The following is a 20,815-nucleotide window of genomic DNA, read 5'->3' as shown; positions in this document are numbered from 1 at the left end:
GCTATTAGAGGCTGAATGAAGCAGAAAATTTGAAGAGTTTGAAGACTGTTTCAATGTATTCCTATGGGAAAAAAATTGCACAAAAAGTTAAATATTTTAAAAAGTATAAATAGTATGAAAGAGAAAAATAATAGCATAAATGTCCTGAAAAAGCTGCACGTTTTGATATATGAATTGTTGAAATAGCACAAAGTATGAAGAACGAGTTAAACGCAGAAAAAGGGAAGAAGACTCAGAATAATAATAATAAGTTTAAAGAAACAAAATGGCCGAACAGAATAACAATACTGTGAATGCTTCCAGCATTCACACTAATAATAATAACTAGAAAAAGCATTTCCAAGAATGGAAATGGTGTGACTGCTGATAGCAACTGAACGCTGTTGCAGAATTAGCAAATAGCGCAAGCAGTGATCACCATACAAATGTTTGACCAAGATCGGAATCGAACCCACAACCTCATGGTCATTAGACTTCCACTCTGCCTCTACGCCACAGTGCACACACAGTTGCAAAGACTGTTGTCTGTTAATGATCTGCACACTGTCAACATCAAGAAAGCTTGAGAGTCAAGCTTGAATGACTTAGAATGAAAATTTCTGTGAATTTCAGGCTGAGAGCAGCAGTTTCAACATGAAGCAAGTTATCAGAAGTCAACAGAGGACAACTGGGAAAATAATTCACTATAATTGTTGTTGAGGCAAGATTTGAACCAGCAACCTTCAGGTCTCCAGACCAGCAAGCTATCCACTAGGCTACAGACAGAGACAGTATGTGAGGGGTAAAGAAAACCTTTGATAAGAGGATCACTGGCTTCTGCTTAAAAAAAAAAGTAAGGAATCGAACCCATGACCTCATGATCAATAAACCTTTACTCTGCCACTTCGCCACAGAGAGCACAGACATAAGCATGTTGCCATTGTAATGTGATGATGTGCTGCAAACGGTGGCAGAAGCAATTAATGTGTCTCTTAACGAACACCTGTAACCAATTGAGGGTGGGGGAGGGGAGCAGAATTCAACATCACATAACAAGATTGCTCAGCCTGGATTCGAACTAGTGACCTTGGGGTTGGTAAGCGGCCACTTTACCAACTGGACTACAGACAGAGTTGTGGAGAACTCTCAGCATTGGGCTGAATGAGAGCAGAGAGCTCCCTGGCTGCATTTAAAAAATATTTAAAATTATTATCTAAGTCTCTTTGCATTTTTGACCAGAATTTTAGCCAGAAGACAAGTGTGGCTACAAAACTGGAGAAAATAATTTGTCTAGAGTTTAATTTGCAGAAAAAGTTAAATATTTTAAAAAGTATAAATAGTTAAAAAGAGAAAAGTAATGCCAATAAAGTTAAAAAAAAAGCTGCACGTTTTGATATATGAATTGTTGAAATAGCACAACACCTAACACACTAACCATATGGCCACAGAGAACCTGAGTTACAATGAGCTTTATACTATGAGGAATCAAAGACTGTCCAATGACAGCTGAATAATTGGAATCAAAAGTCAAGCAATGATGTGAAATGACTGAGGCAGGAATCGAACCCATGACCATATGATCACTAAACCTTTACTCTGCCACTCGGCTACAGCGAGCACACTGCTTTCAAGACTGTTGTCATTCATTGTAAAGCTGAAAAAAATCAGAAAAAGTTAAATATTTGAAAAAGTATAAATAGTTAAAAAGAGAAAAGTAATGCCGATAAAGTTCAAAAAAAGCTGCACGTTTTGATATATGAATTGTTGAAATAGCACAAAGTATGAAGGACTAGAAGAAGACCGTAAAAAGGCGGAAGAAAATGGCCAAACAGAAGAACAATAGTGTGACTGCTTCAGCAGTCACACTAATAAGTATAAAGATTTGAATAACAATAGTGTGAATGCTTCCAGCATTCACACTAATAATAAGAAAAAATCCACACAATAACAGTAGTGCCCGGGCTTTGCCCGGGCACTGGTCCCTGCAGCTATTTCATAGCTGTTGGGACCAGTGCCCGGTGCGATTGCCCGCGGCCCTAATAACTAGAAAATTTCCTCTCGGGAAATTTTGAATGGGCCACGGGAGCTACTGCGGGTTGTGCCATCTCTGTCAACATGGGAATCAAACCCACGATCTTAAGGTCAAGACAGAGCTGATCAGACAGACACATGATCATCTTTCTATAAGCACTGATATGGAGGAGCTGTAACCACATTAGGTTAACTGTGTGTGTGTGTGTGTGTGTGTGTGTGTGTGTGTGTGTGTGTAGGTGTGTGTGTGTGTGTGTGTGTGTGTGTGTGTGTGTGTGTGTGTGACTGACTTGACACATAGTTAGTTAGTAGCTGCATCCTGTGTCAGTCTGATTTAGCTGTGTCTGTGTTTATAAACATTTAAACGAGCGCCAGGTGGATTGTTTATGAAGTTAACGAGCTCTGGCCTGAGGATCAAAGAGGTTACCACGGGGATAGGGGCCCCCGCAGGCTGAGACAGACAGAAACGTGGACAAAAAGAGCCATTTTCTGCCTCTAAACCGGTCTCACAATTAGGCTTAGCATGACAAAACGGTAACTCCTATCAGAACAAAACACAGATCAGCGTTGCTCTAAGGACTTACTGAAAATTTCGGTACGATTTGGTGTTTCTACAGTAAATATTTTGGCGACGCTGGCAGTTTTAAAACATCAGGCCGTTCTGCTCCTCTCAGAAAATATTTGTATTGGACTCAATGAGGAGCAGAGACAGACGTGGCCGCACTCAGAGGCTGATTCTGTAAGTTCTGTAAGTCTCTCTGATATTTTGAGCACATGACATGAGAGATAACAAGTTTGTCTTACAAATTCTGAAAAAATTATGTCTGTAGAGTGTAAATTGTGGCCGTGCTCACAGTTTATCCAGAAAAAATACAGAATGTTTCTTCACTCTCTCCCACTCTAACCGATGATGTCACGCACTCTGACACGAACATTCTATGCAATACACACCCATTATAATCTCATAATTTCTCCAAAAATGATCATGGTCATTGATCAGGGATTGATCAAAAACTATATGACCTATCAAAACGTGGAGTAATGCGACAATACACAAGACTTGTGTCTACTGTTTAAAGTTTAAATGGAGTCTCTAGGTGAAAGTATGCCTGAGCAGTAGACGTTTGTTAAACTCCAATGATTGGTCTTTTTTTTCCGCCCGTCCCATTGACTTACATGCAAAAATTTTGCGCAGTAAATCGCGACTTACGTCGCGAAAAATTCGTACACTGTTGAGAAAAGTAATAGCACAGCGATCCCGATCAAGCCGCACGTTTTGATATATAATATGTCCTGCAACTCTTCGAGTTGCAGGACTAGTAGCGAATCGAAATCTGGCCGGAAGTGGAAAAATAACTAGAAAAAGCATTTCCAAGAATGGAAATGGTGTGACTGCTGACAGCAACTGAACGCTGTTGCAGAATTAGCAAATAGTGCAAGCAGTGATCACCATACAAATGTTTGACCAAGGTCGGAATTGAACCCACATCCTCATGGTCATTAGACTTCCACTCTGCCTCTAGGCCACGGTGCACACACAGTTGCAGAGACTGTTGTCTGTTAATGATCTGCACACTGTCAACATCAAGAAAGCTTGAGAGTCAAGCTTGAATGACTTAGAATGAAAATGTCTGTGAATTTCAGGCTGAGCACTAACCATATGGCCACAGAGAACCTGAGTTACAATGAGCTTTATACTATGAGGAATCAAAGACTGTCCAATGACAGCTGAATAATTGGAATCAAAAGTCAAGCAATGAAGTGAAAAGACTGAGGCAGGAATCGAACCCATGACCATATGATCACTAAACCTTTACTCTGCCACTCGGCTACAGAGAGCACACTGCTTTCAAAACTGTTGTCATTCATTGTAATGTGATGATGTGCTGCAAACTGGTATGAGTAATCAAGGAGATAACAAACACCTGTAACCAATTGAAGGCGGGGGAGGAGAGCAGAATTCAACATAACATAACAAGAGTTCTTCCATTGGATTCGAACCAGTGACCTTAGGGTTGGCAGGCAGTTACCCTAACCCCTACACTACAGTGGAGTTGTGAAGAAGAGAGGTTGAGACTTTGATGAATGTGAGATTTTTTGTGAAAAAGTTAAATATTTGAAAAAGTATAAATAGTTAAAAAGAGAAAAGTAATGCCGATAAAGTTCAAAAAAAGCTGCACGTTTTGATATATGAATTGTTGAAATAGAACAAAGTATGAAGGACTAGAAGAAGACCGTAAAAAGGCGGAAGAAAATGGCCAAACAGAAGAACAATAGTGTGACTGCTTCAGCAGTCACACTAACTAGAAAAAGCATTTCCAAGAATGGAAATGGTGTGACTGCTGACAGCAACTGAACGCTGTTGCAGAATTAGCAAATAGTGCAAGCTGTGATCACCATACAAATGTTTGACCAAGGTCAGAATCGAACCCACAACCTCATGGTCATTAGACTTCCACTCTGCCTCTAGGCCACAGTGCACACACAGTTGCAGAGACTGTTGTCTGTTAATGATCTGCACACTGTCAACATCAAGAAAGCTTGAGAGTCAAGCTTGAATGACTTAGAATGAAAATGTCTGTGAATTTCAGGCTGAGCACTAACCATATGGCCACAGAGAACCTGAGTTACAATGAGCTTTATACTATGAGGAATCAAAGACTGTCCAATGACAGCTGAATAATTGGAATCAAAAGTCAAGCAATGAAGTGAAAAGACTGAGGCAGGAATCGAACCCATGACCATATGATCACTAAACCTTTACTCTGCCACTCGGCTACAGAGAGCACACTGCTTTCAAGACTGTTGTCATTCATTGTAATGTGATGATGTGCTGCAAACTGGTATGAGTAATCAAGGAGATAACAAACACCTGTAACCAATTGAAGGCGGGGGAGGAGAGCAGAATTCAACATAACATAACAAGAGTTCTTCCCTTGGATTCGAACCAGTGACCTTAGGGTTGGCAGGCAGTTACCCTACCCCCTACACTACAGTGGAGTTGTGAAGAAGAGAGGTTGAGACTTTGATGAATGTGAGATTTTTTGTGAAAAAGTTAAATATTTGAAAAAGTATAAATAGTTAAAAAGAGAAAAGTAATGCCGATAAAGTTCAAAAAAAGCTGCACGTTTTGATATATGAATTGTTGAAATAGCACAAAGTATGAAGGACTAGAAGAAGACCGTAAAAAGGCGGAAGAAAATGGCCAAACAGAAGAACAATAGTGTGACTGCTTCAGCAGTCACACTAATAACTAGAAAATTTCCTCTCGGGAAATTTTGAATGGGCCGCGGGGCTACTGCCGATTTTGCCATCTCTGTCAACATGGGAATCAAACCCACGATCTTAAGCGCAAGACAGAGCTGATCAGACAGACACATGATCATCTTTCTATAAGCACTGATATGGAGGAGCTGTAATCACATTAGGTTAACTGTGTGTGTGTGTGTGTGTGTGTGTGTGTGTGTGTGTGTGTGTGTGTGTGTGTGTGTGTGTGTGTGTGTGTGAGACACCAACAAGGTTTAACTTTAAAACCAGATTAAATCATGGTTTAAGTTTAAATTCTGTTGCACGTTAACTGTGTTTTAATCACATGAAAGTGTGTGTGTGTTTGTGTGTGACTGTAATCACATGAAGCTGGCTCTAGAGTCTGTGTGTGTGTGTGTGTGTGTGTAGGTGTGTGTGTGTGTGTGTAGGTGTGTGTGTGTGTGTGTGTGTGTGTAACTGTAATCACATGAAGCTGGCTCTAGAGTCTGTGTGTGTGTGTGTGTGACTGACTTGACACATAGTTAGTTAGTAGCTGCATCCTGTGTCAGTCTGATTTAGCTGTGTCTGTGTTTATAAACATTTAAACGAGCGCCAGGTGGATTGTTTATGAAGTTAACGAGCTCTGGCCTGAGGATCAAAGAGGTTACCACGGCGATAGGGGCCCCCGCAGGCTGAGACAGACAGAAACGTGGAGAAAAAGAGCCATTTTCTGCCTCTGCACCGGTCTCACAATTAGGCTTAGCATGACAAAACGGTAACTCCTATCAGAACAAAACACAGATCAACGTTGCTCTAAGGACTTACTGAAAATTTCGGTACGATTTGGTGTTTCTACAGTAAATATTTTGGCGACGCTGGCAGTTTTAAAACATCAGGCCGTTCTGCTCCTCTCAGAAAATATTTGTATTGGACTCAATGAGGAGCAGAGACAGACGTGGCCGCACTCAGAGGCTGATTCTGTCAATTCTGTAAGTCTCTCTGATATTTTGAGCACATGACATGAGAGATAACAAGTTTGTCTTACAAATTCTGAAAAAATTATGTCTGTAGAGTGTAAATTGTGGCCGTGCTGACAGTTTATCCAGAAAAAATACAGAATGTTTCTTCACTCTCTCCCACTCTAACCGATGATGTCACGCACTCTGACACGAACATTCCATGCAATACACACCCATTATAAACTCATAATTTCTCCAAAAATGATCATGGTCATTGATCAGGGATTGATCAAAAACTATATGACCTATCAAAACGTGGAGTAATACGACAATACACAAGACTTGTGTCTACTGTTTAAAGTTTAAATGGAGTCTCTAGGTGAAAGTATGCCTGAGCAGTAGACGTTTGTTAAACTCTAATGATTGGTCTTTTTCGGTCTTTTTTTTCCGCCCGTCCCATTGACTTACATGCAAAAATTTTGCGCAGTTTTTCGCGACTATGTCGCGAAAAATTCGTAAACTGTTGAGAAAAGTAATAGCACACCGATCCCGATCAAGCCGCACGTTTTGATATATAATATGTCCTGCAACTCGAAGAGTTGCAGGACTAGTAGCGAATCGAAAATAGTCCGGAAGAGGACGAAGAATAACTAGAAAAAACATTTCCAAGAATGGAAATGGTGTGAATGCTGGAAGCAATGCTGAATGAGCTGAAGAAATTGTTGAAAGAAAGAAAGATTGAAACAAGAGAGAAAAAAGAAAAGGACAGAAAGAAAGAAAGAAAGAAAGAAAGAAAGAAAGAAAGAAAGAAAGAAAGAAAGAAAGAAAGAAAGAAAGAAATGGAGTAAAAACAAAGGAAGAGAAAAGGAGTAGAAAGAAAGAAAGAATCAAACAAACAAAGAAGTAAAAAGACAGAAATGGAGTGAAAGAAAGAAAGAAAGAAAGAAAGAAATGGAGTAAAAACAAAGGAAGAGAAAAGGAATAGAAAGAAAGAAAGAAACAATCAAACAAACAAAGAAGTAAAAAGACAGAAATGGAGTGAAAGAAAGAAAGAAAGAAAGAAAGAAAGAAAGAAAGAAAGAAGAAAAAGAGAGAGGGGGATGATAGATAGAAAGAGGTAGATGGATGGATGGATGGATGGATGGATGGATAGATAGAGAGGGAAGGATATAAAAAGTTATGTAAAATACAAATGAAGGAGTGAAAGAAAGAAAGAAAGAAAGAAAGAAAGAAAGAAAGAAAGAAAGAAAGAAAGAAAGAAAGAAAGAAAGAAAGAAAGAAAGAAAGGAGACAGAGGGGTTAAAAAATAGGGAGGGGTATAGATAGATAGATAGATAGATAGATAGATAGATAGATAGATAGATAGATAGATAGATAGATAGATAGATAGATAGATAGATAGATAGATAGATAGATAGATAGATAGGACACATGTTAAAAGCTGCATCCTATGTCCCAGGCTCCACCTGTAATTGTACTACTATTAATAGAGTTGGAAAGACTAAACGTCTGAACTTAAATTCATGAGAAAAATATAAATTGTTGGAGATGTTTACATCAAAAGTATAAAATAATTGAGAGCCTGATGAATTTGAGCTGAAAACCTGTGTGTGTGTGTGTGTGTGTGTGAGTCTGACGGTCTCTCTGTCTGCGTGTACATGTGCAGAAAGTAAAACTGTTAAAGGGATAGTTCACCCTAGAATGATATTTCGCTCATTATCTACTCACCCTCATGTTGACTAAGGGCTGGAAGAAGTTTCAGAGTCCTCCGTCCCTTCTCTGAGTTACAGGGGGTCTTGGCGTAGCAGTGCATGTCCATATAACGGTTGCAAAGGGACACCAGAGCTCTTCGTAAAAAAAACACACACAAAAAAACATCCAAATACCTCCATGATGCTCGTATGTAATGTCCGTCTTGTGCTGAAGCCCCAAATTGCGTAATTGTCCCGAAAAAAATTAAATAAGTCTATATTTTAAGCTTGTTTGTAGCGGAAGCTTCTCGAAGCTCCTCTTCCTGGTCCGTCCAAATCTCGCGTGATTTGCGCCAGCGTCAGTGCGGTTACTGCGAATCACGCGAGATTTGGACGGACCAGGATGTTTTTTTGTGTGTGTTTTTTTACGAAGAGCTCTGGTGTCCCTTTGCAACCGTTATATGGACATGCACTGCTACGCCAAGACCCCCTGTAACTCAGAGAAGGGACGGTGGACTCTGAGAATTCTTCCAGCCCTTAGTCAACATGAGGGTGAGTAGATAATGAGCGAAATATCATTCTAGGGTGAACTATCCCTTTAAGCGCCACAAAACTCCTCTCTCCCTAATGATCTGATTGATTACACCTGTGTGGCAGCCTGCCCTCAGAAGTTACCATGGCGACGACCATGCTTACATTTTACTGTGTGGAACAGTGTTGTGTTTGTGTGTTTATCTGTTTGTGTATGTGTGCATGTGTGACTGTGTGTGAGTGTCTGTGTGTGTCTGTCTGTGTGAGTGTGATGCCTGTGTTTGTGCGTGGACATCCTCTGTCAGTCTGGTTTATCATGTGTGTGTGTGGGGCTGTGTTTAAAAACATCTTAACGAGCAGCCAGGCTGCAGCTGCACTGTTCTATTTATAGACTTTGATAACGAGCTGGCCCCAACAGCTGGACCAACTGCACACAGAGCAGAGCAGAGCAGAGAGATTTGAGCTCTGAGCAGCTTCCGAAAACAGCCCAGAAAAAGAGAACCGTACCTCTAATCAGAATGTGGCCATCTGACCATCTGGGCAAGCAGACCTTCCTGAGCGAGGCAATGTGCATTAAATGTTTGTAGGGCAAAAACTTTTCTCAGGGTGGCAAGGTAGAAAAGGGGGGCATTTCTGCTTTTCTAAAAAAATCAGCTCCTACTTTTCTATTGAAGTGGATGAGCCACTGGAGTGGGTCTAGCTGGACAATTAGGCTCACTGAGACAATTCTGTAAGTCTGTCTGCTGTTTTGAACACATTAAATGAGACACAACAAGTGTGGCTACAAACCGGTGAGGAAATCATGTGTCTAGAGTTTAATTTGTGGCCGTGCTGGCAATTTATCCAGAAAAAATCCTGAATGTTTTTTCGATCCCTCTCACTCTAACGATGATGTCACTCACTCTGACCCAACCCCATACACACTCATTGAAAAGTGTGAAATTTGTCAGAAATCCTCATGTGCTTTTAAAGGATTTATCTCAAAAACTGTACAAGCTATGAAAAAGTTGTACATACAGGATGAATACATTAGAAGTTTGTCTACAGCTCAGAATTTGAATGAAGTCTCTAGCTGAAAGTATGTGGACGCTTTAAAGGCTGAAAGAAGTAAGAAGATTTGAAGAGTTTCAAGACTGTTCCAATGCATTCTCTATGGGGAAAAAAAAATCAGAAATAGTTGAATATTGCAAAAAGTATGAATAGTTGAAAAGAGAAAAGACATAGCACACCTGTCCCGAAAAGGCTGAACAATTTGATATTTGAATTGTTGAAATAGCACAAAGTATGAAGGACTAGTTACATGACGAAGAAAGGCAGAAAATGGCCGAACCGAATAACAATAGTGTGAATGCTTCCAGCATTCACACTAATAAGGAAGAAAAAATCCACACAATAACAGTAGTGCCCGGGCTTTGCCCGGGCACTGGTCCCTGCAGCTATTTCATAGCTGTTGGGACCAGTGCCCGGTGCGATTGCCCGTGGCCCTAATAATAATAATAATAACTAGAAAATTTCCTCTCGGGAAATTTTGAATGGGCCGCGGGGCTACTGCCGATTTTGCCATCTCTGTCAACATGGGAATCAAACCCATGATCTTAAGCGCAAGACAGAGCTGATCAGACAGACACATGATCATCTTTCTATAAGCACTGATATGGAGGAGCTGTAACCACATTAGGTTACCTGTGTGTGTGTGTGTGTGTGTGTGTGTGTGTGTGTGTGTGTGTGTGTGTGTGTGTGTGTGTGTGTGTGTGTGTGTGTGTGTGTGTGTGTGTGTGACACCAACAAGGTTTAACTTTAAAACCAGATTAAATCATGGTTTAAGTTTAAATTCTGTTGCACGTTAACTGTGTTTTAATCACATGAAGGTGTGTGTGTGTTTGTGTGTGTGTGTGTGTGACTGTAATCACATGAAGCTGGCTCTAGAGTCTGTGTGTGTGTGTGTGTGTCTGACTTGACACATAGTTAGTTAGTAGCTGCATCCTGTGTCAGTCTGATTTGGTGTTTCTACAGTAAATATTTTGGCGACGCTGGCAGTTTTAAAACATCAGGCCGTTCTGCTCCTCTCAGAAAATATTTGTATTGGACTCAATGAGGAGCAGAGACAGACGTGGCCGCACTCAGAGGCTGATTCTGTCAATTCTGTAAGTCTCTCTGATATTTTGAGCACATGACATGAGAGATAACAAGTTTGTCTTACAAATTCTGAAAAAATTATGTCTGTAGAGTGTAAATTGTGGCCGTGCTGACAGTTTATCCAGAAAAAATACAGAATGTTTCTTCACTCTCTCCCACTCTAACCGATGATGTCACGCACTCTGACACGAACATTCCATGCAATACACACCCATTATAAACTCATAATTTCTCCAAAAATGATCATGGTCATTGATCAGGGATTGATCAAAAACTATATGACCTATCAAAACGTGGAGTAATACGACAATACACAAGACTTGTGTCTACTGTTTAAAGTTTAAATGGAGTCTCTAGGTGAAAGTATGCCTGAGCAGTAGACTTTTGTTAAACTCCAATGATTGGTCTTTTTCGGTCTTTTTTTTTCGCCCGTCCCATTGACTTACATGCAAAATTTTTGCGCAGTTTTTCGCGACTATGTCGCGAAAAATTCGCACACTGTTGAGAAAAGTAATAGCACACCGATCCCGATCAAGACGCACGTTTTGATATATAATTTGGCCTGCAACTCGAAGAGTTGCAGGACTAGTAGCGAATCGAAAATCGTCCGGAAGAGGACGAAGAATAATAAGAAAAAATCCACACAATAACAGTAGTGCGCGGGCTTTGCCCGGGCACTGGTCCCTGCAGCTATTTCATAGCTGTTGGGACCAGTGCCCGGTGCGATTGCCCGTGGCCCTAACTAGGAAAAAATCCACACAATAACAGTAGTGCCCGGGCTTTGCCCGGGCACTGGTCCCTGCAGCTATTTCATAGCTGTTGGGACCAGTGCCCGGTGCGATTGCCCGCGGCCCTAATAATAAGTTTAAAGAAACAAAATGGCCGAACAGAATAACAATACTGTGAATGCTTCCAGCATTCACACTAACTAGAAAAAGATAGCATTTCCTGCAGAAAATGCGTGTGAATGCTGAAAGCAGCTGAACGCTGTTGCTGAAGCAATGCTGAATGAGCTGAAGAAATTGTTGAATCAATGCTAAATTAGTTGACGAAACTGCTAAAGCAATGTTGAAAAGACTAATGCTAGAGTAGAGTAGAGTAGAGTAGAGAGTAGAGGAATACTTTATTCATCCCTAGGAGGGAAAAAGCTGAAACATATAACTTGTAGTGTGAGATGAATGCCTTTTTAAAGGTAAAAAGCAGTAGAAATGCTAAAGTGAGAAGAAAACATTGAAATTCTGCATGTTTAAATGTAATGGTTAAATAGTTGAAATCTGCAGCTAACCTGACAGGAAGGACAACTGATGAACCAGCACTAACATAGCCGAAGCAATGGCTGAGAATATATTTAAAAGTAGAAGATGTGAGACTTTGTATGAAATGGCTGGAAAGTACTTGAATTGTCAAAGAAGAGTTTGAAAAATTCCTGAATTAGGAAAAAAGTTAATGCCTACTGAAATACATTGTAAACTGACAGCAGAAGAACATTGTTGAAGAATATAGATCGAGCATTAGCTGAGGAGTAGAACATGTAAACAGCGGGTTTAATGGTGTGAAATGGTTGAGAAGAGCCTCAGTAGTTTAGGATACGTGTAAAACAATGTGTTCAATATGACCAAAATGGGGAAATGTGTATTTTCAGTTTAAATAGCTAAAGAACAAAATTAACAGCAACGAGTCCATTAACTACAACAGGAAGATAGAGAGGTACATACAAAACAGTCAGACAACTGTAGGAAAAGTGTGTGTGTGTGTGTGTGTGTCCATGTGTGTGTGTGTGTGTGGTGTGTGTGTGTTGGATGTGTGTGTGTGACACTGACAGACTGAGAGAGAATGTGTGTGAATATATGAATTGTTGAAATAGCACAAAGTATGAAGGAGGAGTTAGATCCTGAAAAAGAGCGGAAGAAGTATAATTAGATAGATAGATAGATAGATAGATAGATAGATAGATAGATAGATAGATAGATAGATAGATAGATAGATAGATAGATAGATAGATAGACAAAGAGAGAGAGAGAGACAGATAGAGAGCTGCCCGGGCACTGGTCCCTGCAGCTATTTCATAGCTGTTGGGACCAGTGCCCGGTGCGATTGCCCGTGGCCCTAATAACTAGAAAAAGCATTTCCAAGAATGGAAATGGTGTGACTGCTGACAGCAACTGAACGCTGTTGCAGAATTAGCAAATAGTGCAAGCTGTGATCACCATACAAATGTTTGACCAAGGTCAGAATCGAACCCACATCCTCATGGTCATTAGACTTCCACTCTGCCTCTAGGCCACAGTGCACACACAGTTGCAGAGACTGTTGTCTGTTAATGATCTGCACACTGTCAACATCAAGAAAGCTTGAGAGTCAAGCTTGAATGACTTAGAATGAAAATGTCTGTGAATTTCAGGCTGAGCACTAACCATATGGCCACAGAGAACCTGAGTTACAATGAGCTTTATACTATGAGGAATCAAAGACTGTCCAATGACAGCTGAATAATTGGAATCAAAAGTCAAGCAATGAAGTGAAAAGACTGAGGCAGGAATCGAACCCATGACCATATGATCACTAAACCTTTACTCTGCCACTCGGCTACAGAGAGCACACTGCTTTCAAGACTGTTGTCATTCATTGTAATGTGATGATGTGCTGCAAACTGGTATGAGTAATCAAGGAGATAACAAACACCTGTAACCAATTGAAGGCGGGGGAGGAGAGCAGAATTCAACATAACATAACAAGAGTTCTTCCCTTGGATTCGAACCAGTGACCTTAGGGTTGGCAAGCATCCACCCTAACCCCTACACTACAGTGGAGTTGTGAAGAAGAGAGGTTGAGACTTTGATGAATGTGAGATTTTTTGTGAAAAAGTTAAATATTTGAAAAAGTATAAATAGTTAAAAAGAGAAAAGTAATGCCGATAAAGTTCAAAAAAAGCTGCACGTTTTGATATATGAATTGTTGAAATAGCACAAAGTATGAAGGACTAGAAGAAGACCGTAAAAAGGCGGAAGAAAATGGCCAAACAGAAGAACAATAGTGTGACTGCTTCAGCAGTCACACTAATAAAGATTTGAATAACAATAGTGTGAATGCTTTCAGCATTCACCCTAACTAGAGAATGCATTTCCTGAAGGAAATACGGGTGAATGCTGAAAGCTGGAAGCTGAATGAGCTGAATAGATTGTTGAAACTATTAAAGCTGATTTAAGTTAAGAAACTGCTGAAGAAATCTTGAAGAGATGAAATAATATATGAAGAGTATGAAATGGTTTGAAATGACTTGAATTGTTGAAGATCAGTATGAAGAAATTGAAAGTCTGAAGTCTACTCAGATTTACTTAAAACTGACAGTTTGAAAACATTTTTGAACCATTACTAATGTAGATTAAACAATATCTGAATAGTAAAAGTACAAGATGAAAGATGGAGGATGTATGAAATGGGTGGTAATTACTTGAATTAATGAAGAATAGTATGAATGAATTGAAAAGCTTGAGTCTACTCAAAGAAGTTTAAAACTGGTGGCTTGAAAACATTGTTGAACCATTACTAATATATGAAAGAATATCTGAGGAATAAAAGTAAAATAACATAGAAGTTGTTACAATCCTTTAAAGGGAAGGATAAGTTAGAATAACTACATCATGTCTGAAGGCTAAAAGTCGAGCATGTAAGAGTAGAAGGGTTGAAATCTGAAATACGTGAGAAAAGATTAAAAAGTAAAACTTATAAGAAGGACGTTTGAATTTGTAAGAAATGTTTGGAAAATTACTTGTAAGCAGGAGGCTGAATGATATGGAATGGATGCATTTGTTGTTATTTAAAACAGTTAGAATTTTTTTTTTGAACCATTACTAATATAGATGAAACAATATCTGAAGTGTAAAAGTAGAATAATATAGAAGTAGTTACAATCCGTTAAAGGGCAGAATAACTAAAAATAACTACAACATATCTGAAGGGTAAAAGTTAAACATGTTAATAAAAAGTTTGAGGAAAATGTAGAAATCCTGCATCTTTATAGTTTAACAGTTGAATGGTTGAAATCTGAAATAGTTGAGAAAAAAAATTAAAAAGAAGAACTTATAAGAAGGATGTTGGAAAATTGCTTGAATTTTTGAAGATTGGTGTGGAAAAAATAGGTCTACTCAAATGAATAAATATATTAAGAGCTTGAAAGTATTTGTTGAACAAATATGTATAAAAATGAAGCAATACCTGAAGTGTATAACTTGTAAGCAAGAGACTGAATGATAGGGAATGGATGCAAATCCCAGAATTGTTTAAGTGTAAAAAATAGTGTGAAAATATAAATTTATAAATGAAAAATATGAAACTCCTTACATGGTTGAGAAATGGCCTGAATTGTTGGAATTAATGAGGAAAAAGTCCAAGTCCTTCAAAGTAAAATGTAAGGATTGAAGGTGGAAAAGTCTAAAGTCAGGACATGAAGAAGCTCCAAATCCTGAAATATCCATTATGAGAACTGGGGTATATATAGAAATGGGGTAGAAACAAGGAAACAAGGAATGAAGTAAAAAGAAAGAGAAAGGGAGTAGAAAGAAAGAAAGAAAGAAAGAGACTGAATGATGCCAGAATTGTTTAAGATACGTTTAAAAAAAGAGTGTGAAGATATACATTCATAAATGAAAAATGTGAAAGTCCTTAAATGGTCTGAATTGTTGGAATTAATGAGAAAAAGTTCAAGTCCTTCAAAGTAAAGGGTTAAAGAGGAAAGTCAGGACATGAAGAAGCTCCAAATCCTGAAATCTCCATTACAAGAATAAACTGAAATGTAAGAGAAATAAATTATTAGAGATGTTTAAAAATTCCCCTCAAAGATATGAACTCATTTAGAGGCTGATTATGAGCTGTAAGCCAGTGTGTCTCTGTGGTTGTGTGTCTCTCTGTCTGTGTGTGTGTGTGTGTGTGTGTGTGTGTGTGTGTCTCTCTCTCTCTGTCTGCACCACACAGAGCAGAGCAGTGAGATTTGAGCTCTGTGCAGCTCTGAACAACAGCCTCTGAAAAGAGAACCATACCTCTTACCAGAATGTGGTCATGACTATCGGGGCAAGGAGACCTTCCTGAGCGAGCCAATGTGCATTAAATGTTTGTAGGACAAAAACTTTTCTCACAGTCGCAGGAAAGATAAGGAGGTCATTTCTGCTTTTCTCAGAAAATCTGCTCCTACTTTACAATGGGAGTGAATGAGAGGAAGAGAGGGAACTGGCTGCACTTAGAGGCTCCCAGTTTAAATTCTGTTAGCCTCTCTGCGTTTTCGAGCACACTGTGAGACACAGCACAAGTTTGTCTACCAAAGTGGGGGAAAATTATGTGTCCAGAGTGAAATTTGTGGCCGTGGTGACAGGTTAGAGAGCAAAGTGTCAGAGGATTTTTTGAACCTCTGTCACTCTAGCTGATGTCATCACCACTCTAGCTCTGAAAATTCCGTGCCATTGACTTGCATGTTAAATTTGAATTTTGTCAAAAAATTATCATGAACAGTTGAAGGGTACTGATCAATAATGGTAGAAGATATGAAAAAGTTGAATGTACCGTGAATACTTGAAAGTTTTGTGAACGTTTTAAAAGTTGAATGAAGTCTGTAGGTGAAAGTATGTTGAAGCAGTTGAAGTTCAAAGAAGGAGAAGATTTTAAGAGTTTGAAGACAGTTTCAATGTATTCCTATGGGAAAAAATTTTCAATAAAGTTTGAATATTTTGAAAAGTATGAATGATAATGAAAAAGTTGAATGGATCCAATGATCTCCTGAAGAAGCTGCACGTTTTGATATATGAATTGTTTGAATAGTAGAAAGTATGAAGAAGTAGTTAAAGACCGAAAAACAGAAGAAGTGTACAGAATAATAATAATAACTAGAAAATGCATTTCCTGAAGGAAATACGGGTGAATGCGGAAAGCTGGAAGCTGAATGAGCTGAATAAATTGTTGAAACTATGCTGAATTAAGTTAAGAAACTGCTGAAGAAATCTTGAAGAGATGAAACAATATATGAAGAATATGAAATGGTTTGAAATTACTTGAATTGTTGAAGATCAGAATGAAGCAATTGAAAGTCTGAAGTCTACTCTGATTTACTTAAAACTGACAGTTTGAAAACATTTTTGAACCATTTCTTATGTAGACTAAACAATATCTGAATAGTAAAAGTAGAAGATGAAAGATGGAGGATGTATGAAATGGGTGGTAATTATTTGAATTAGTGAAGAATAGTATGAATGAATTGAAAGGTTAAAGTGCACTCAGAATTATTTAAAACAGTTTGAAAACATTTTTTGAACCATTACTAATATAGATGAAACAATATCTGAAGTGTAAAAGTAGAAGATGAAAGCTGGAGGATGTATGAAATGGGTGGTAATTACTTGAATTGGTAAAATATAGTATGAATGAATTGAAAAGCTTGAGTCTATACAAATAAGTTTAAAACTGACGGCTTGAAAACATTGTTGAACCATTACTAATATAGATGAAACAATATCTGAGGTGTAAAAGTAGAATAATATAGAAGTAGTTACAATCTGTTAAAGGGCAGAATAACTAAAAATAACTACAACATATCTGAAGGGTAAAAGTAAAACATGTTAATAAAAAGTTTGAGGAAAATGTAGAAATCCTGCATATTTATAGTTTAACAGTCGAATGGTTGAAATCTGAAATAGGTGAGAACATATTAAAAAGTAAAACTTATAAGAAGGATGTCGAATTTGTATGAAATGTTTGGAAAATTACTCAAATTTTTTGAAGATTGGTGTGAAAAAATTAACATTTCAGTCTACTCAAATGAATAAATATATTAACAGCTTGAAAGCATTTCTTGAACAAATATAAATAAAGATGAAGCAATACCTGAAGAGTAGCCTACTGTATAACTTGTAAGCAAGAGGCTGAATGATATGGAATGGATGCAAATGCAAGAATAATTAATAAATAATAATAATAATAATAAGTAAGTGTAAAAAATAGTGTGAAAATATACATTTATGAATGAAAAATATGAAACTCCTTACATGGTTGAGAAATGGCCTGAATTGTTGGAATTAATGAGGGAAAAGTCCTTCAATGTAAAATGTAAGGATTGAAGGTGGAAAAGTCTAAAGTCAGCACATGAAGAAGCTCCAAATCCTGAAAATCCTCCTAATCCTGAAATCTCCATTACGAGAATAAACTGCAATGTAGCCTATGTAAGAGAAATAAATTATTAGAGATGTTTAACCTGTTCACGCAGGCCCCCTAGTGGTTGGGACGCCGGCGTCCCAAATTAATAACACATGAAGGGCGTCCTTAATACAAACGAAAGTAGGCCTGGTGTAATTAAAACTCCACCACAGACCTTTTAAGGACACTTTCGGCAACATGTAGGAAAAAAAATGAAGTTTCTAGGTGCTACGGTTTTTTCACAGTCACTGAAAATGTCTCAAACAATATCAGACTACGGCAGCCCACAAGCGACGTCACGTCAACAACGAAGGTGATTTAAACATATATGTACCATCTGTACACCTCTTCTTTCACCACCAAAAAATCGTTTACTGTCGTATAAACAAAAGCAAAGGACAAAAATGCAGTTTTTACCCCATTAAAGGTTTAAACAAGCCTGCTCACTCAACACAAACAAACCCGGAAGTCATTTTCGAGTGCCGAAAAATACGGACAATCATCAATAATAGACCCACTAAAACACTGAATAAAATTACAAGCTTACCCTCTTGTTAAAGCTGAAGATGTGCTCGACAAAATGGGCATCTTCGATTTTATCCATCGTGACCAGATAATCCATGATAGGTTACGTTTACCCGCAGTGCTAATGCTATGAGCTATTATCCGTCAGACTGCGCACCCGCTTTGCGCATCTCTCGTGCCCTGTCAATCAAAGTCACGGGGGTGAAAACTTTTTGGTCCAATAGCAGAGACCCTAAGGTGTGACCTGATATATAATGATCCCTGATTGGGCAAAGCTTAAGCCTGCACCCAGCTGGTTCCTGTGGTTCCCTCTCCCCCTAGTGTCAACAAGTAAGCAATACAAGTCACCACAAAAAGTGTGTTTTTACTGCCCCAGTTTTAATGTAATAATGTTTTATTCTATTTCTATTCTATTTAAAATGTCCTTGTTAATTTAAGCCATCACTGGTGGTTGTGGGATGTTTACTTCTGGAGTTTTAAAGGAAAATAACAATATAATACAGGCGAAAATAGGTAAATTCCTGTTTGGATGGGTTTTGGACACCAAATATTAATCCCCCTAAATTAAATTTTCAAATGGCATTTTACTTATGTAACTAATGTTCCTAAAAGCCATCAAGTTTGTGATTGGCCCCAATAGGTTATCTGTTGGAAAAAAAAAAAATCTCACTAAAATCTTGCAGTGTGCATTTTAGCCAAATTGGACAATTTTGGACAGGTTTTGCACACTGGACATCGCCAAGGGACACTCTTTGGAAAAACTCTATAGTGCCTCAGTAGTTTTACATATCAACCTAAAATTTGGTACATATGTGGACAGGGAGTGTGTGAACCATATATGTAACATTCAACCTGTTTTATAATTAGGATTTTGAAATATCACCTTTTCACCAAAAATTTAAAACTCGTTTTTTTTTTTTCCCAAAAAAAAATGTATTTTCAGAAGCTCAATTTTTTATGGAATGACTCAATTCAATATTTTATAGATATAGATGTAAAGGGACAAAGGTTGTCTTTCATTTAAGCCATAAACCATAGTTGTGGGATTAGTACTTCTGTGGTTATAAAGCTTTAATTGCAGTGATACAAAAACAGGCGAAAATTGCCAAAAATGGCCTCTGCATGAAGAGGTTAAAAATTCCCCTCAAAGATATGAACTCATTTAGAGGCTGATTATGAGCTGTAAGCCTGTGTGTGTGTGTGTGTGTGTGTGTGTGTGTGTGTGTGTGTGTGTGTGTGTGTGTGTGTGTGTTTGTGTCTGTCTCGCTGTGTCTGTGTGTGTGTCTCTCTGTCTGTGTGTGTGTGTGTGTGTCTCTCTCTCTGTGTGTCTGCACCACACAGAGCAGAGCAGTGAGATTTGAGCTCTGTGCAGCTCCGAACAACAGCCTCTGAAAAGAGAACCGTACCTCTTATCAGAATGTGGTCATGACTATCGGGGCAAGGAGACCTTCCTGAGCGAGCCAATGTGCATTAAATGTTTGTAGGACAAAAACTTTTCTCACAGTCACAGGAAAGATAAGGAGGTCATTTCTGCTTTTCTCAGAAAATCTGCTCCTACTTTTCAATGGGAGTGAATGAGAGGAAGAGAGGGAACTGGCTGCACTTAGAGGCTCCCAGTTTAAATTCTGTTAGCCTCTCTGCGTTTTCGAGCACACTGTGAGACACAGGACAAGTTTGTCTACCAAAGTGGGGGAAAATTATGTGTCTAGAGTGAAATTTGTGGCCGTGGTGACAGGATAGAGAGCAAAGTGTCAGAGGATTTTTAGACTCTCTGTCACTCTAGCTGATGTCATCATCACTCTAGCTCTGAAAATTCCGTGCCATTGACTTGCATGTTAAATTTGAATTTTGTCAAAAAATGATCATGAACAGTTGAAGGGTACTGATCAATAATGGTAGAAGATATGAAAAAGTTGAATGCAACATGAATACTTGAAAGTTTTGTGAACATTTTAAAAGTTGAATGAGGTCTGTAGGTGAAAGTATGTTGAAGCAGTTGAAGTTCAAAGAAGGAGAAGATTTGAAGAGTTTGAAGACCGTTTCAATGTATTCCTATGGGAAAAATTTTTCAATAAAGTTTGAATATTTTGAAAAGTATGAATGATATGAAAAAGTTGAATGGATCCAATGATCTCCTGAAGAAGACGCACGTTTTGATATATGAATTGTATGAATGTTATGAAGTATGAAGAAGTAGTTGAAGACCGAAAAAGGGAAGAAGAAGTAAGAATAATAATAATAATAATAATAATAAAGATTTGAATAACAATAGTGTGAATGCTTTCAGCATTCACCCTAATAACTAGAGAATGCATTTCCTAAAGGAAATACGGGTGAATGCTGAAAGCTGGAAGCTGAATGAGCTGAATAAATTGTTGAAACTATGCTGAATTAAGTTAAGAAACTGCTGAAGAAATCTTGAAGAGATGAAATAACATATGAAGAATACGAAATGGTTTGAAATTACTTGAATTGTTGAAGATCAGTATGAAGAAATTGAAAGTCTGAAGTCTACTCAGATTTACTTAAAACTGACAGTTT

The sequence above is a fragment of the Trachurus japonicus genome, unplaced genomic scaffold (genome assembly GCF_045865225.1).
Source record: "Trachurus japonicus isolate A0001 unplaced genomic scaffold, Traja_1.0 AP030756.1".
NCBI classification, from domain to species: domain Eukaryota; kingdom Metazoa; phylum Chordata; class Actinopteri; order Carangiformes; family Carangidae; genus Trachurus; species Trachurus japonicus.
Note: the sequence above shows the minus strand (reverse complement) of the source record.